The sequence below is a fragment of the Eptatretus burgeri genome, chromosome 4, assembly GCF_056783735.1.
Source record: "Eptatretus burgeri isolate ZD-2024b chromosome 4, Ebu_testis_v1, whole genome shotgun sequence".
Lineage (NCBI taxonomy): Eukaryota > Metazoa > Chordata > Myxini > Myxiniformes > Myxinidae > Eptatretus > Eptatretus burgeri.
This window is the reverse complement of record NC_140964.1, coordinates 71,015,112-71,017,027: the sequence shown is the minus strand read 5'-3', so window position 1 is coordinate 71,017,027 and position 1,916 is coordinate 71,015,112.

Genomic DNA, 1,916 nt, shown 5'->3' with positions numbered 1-1,916 from the left:
TTTTGGAATGATTTGTTTGCAATTAGTCGCGCTTGCCGAGCGAAAGAGCTTTGTGTGTGCTCGGATTACTCAAGAGAAAAATGTCCGCACCTAATTGACACTCGTCCGCTTGAGAGTTCAAATCTGCTTCAAGGGACTGGTAATATGGTGGTCCGTGGCTCCAACCAGGGGTGGTCCCCTTAGCAGATCAGTCAATGTACTAAATAGATAGGAATTTCTGAAGGGACTGGAGAAAAAGTGGCCCGGATGAGAGGTGGTCCACATGAGGGTTTCCACTGTATATTAGTTAGTCGATGTTGATATTCTGTCTGTCTGTCTGTTGATGTGTCGCCGACAGGTCACAATTTTCAACCGATCTTCACGAAACTTCAACACATGGTAGAGTTTGTCGTAAGGATGAAGCCTCCGGTTTCTGACATGAAAAGGTCAAAAGGACAACATAGGCCAAAGGTCAACAACATAGGTGAGATTTCTAAAATCCTCAATTTTCATCCGATTGACTTGAAATTTGAATATATATATATATATATATATATATATATATATATATATATATATATATATATATATATATATATATATATATATATATATATACACATACATATACATATGTATACATATACATATATATATATATATACATATATATATATATATATATATATATATATATATATATATACATATATATATATATATACATATATATATATATATACATATATATATATATATACATATACATATACATATATATACATATATATATATACATACATATACATACATATACATATATATATACATATATATATATATATATACATATACATATATATATACATATATATATACATATATATATACATATATATATACATATATATATACATATATATATATATATATATATATATATATATATATACATATACATATATATATATATATATATACATATATATATATATATATATATATATATATATATATATATATATATATATATATATATATATATATATATATATATATATATATATATATATATATATATATATATATATATATATATATATATATATATATATATATATATTGTCAAGGCTCGTAAGAGAGTTGCCTGCTTAGTCATTTAATTTGACCAGCAATTATTTTAGGTCAAATTTGTTTTCGGGATTTTGCAAGTATCATGCTCTGCACGACGTCTTCTTTTTATTTGTTGGATTTGCTATATATGCTAGACATCCCTTATTGTCGGATTTTCCGTGTGTGTGTGTGTGTGTGTGTGTGTGTGTGTGTGTGTGTGTGTGTGTGTGTGTGTGTGTGTGTGTGTGTGTGTGTGTGTGTGTGTGTGTGGCTGCAACGCGAGGCTCCACAGCACGAACCAGCGAACCGATTTCGATGAAACTTTGACATGTGGAATATATACTGGGAATGTGCACGTTTTAATTTCGTTGCCTAGCAACCACCCGTTGCTGTGCAGCGGCCGAAAAACCACGTACAGTTTTTTCAATACTTGTCCTTCAGTTTTGAATGTAGAGAAACGAGACTTCGGAATTAAACACTTCGAGATATTTAGAAAATTTTGCTCGACCGATTTTTGAGTGAGGTTTTATTTTTCAAATGGTAGTCCTTCAAAAATTGGGTGTCTATTTACTGTCCTTTTTTATGAGGGGCTTAGGAAAGTGGGCGGAGCTTAGGAAAAGTGCACGTGGTTGATGAAAAGTGGGAGTGGCGTAGGAAAGTGGGTGTGGCTTATGGAAAGTGGGCGTGGCTTAAGGAAATATTGTGTGGTTCAGGAGGTGTGGTCAAACAAGAGCATTGAGAGAAGTTAATCGGGTTTTCCGTGTGTGTGTGTGTGTGTGTGTGTGTGTGTGTGTGTGTGTGTGTGTGTGTGTGTGTGTGTGTGT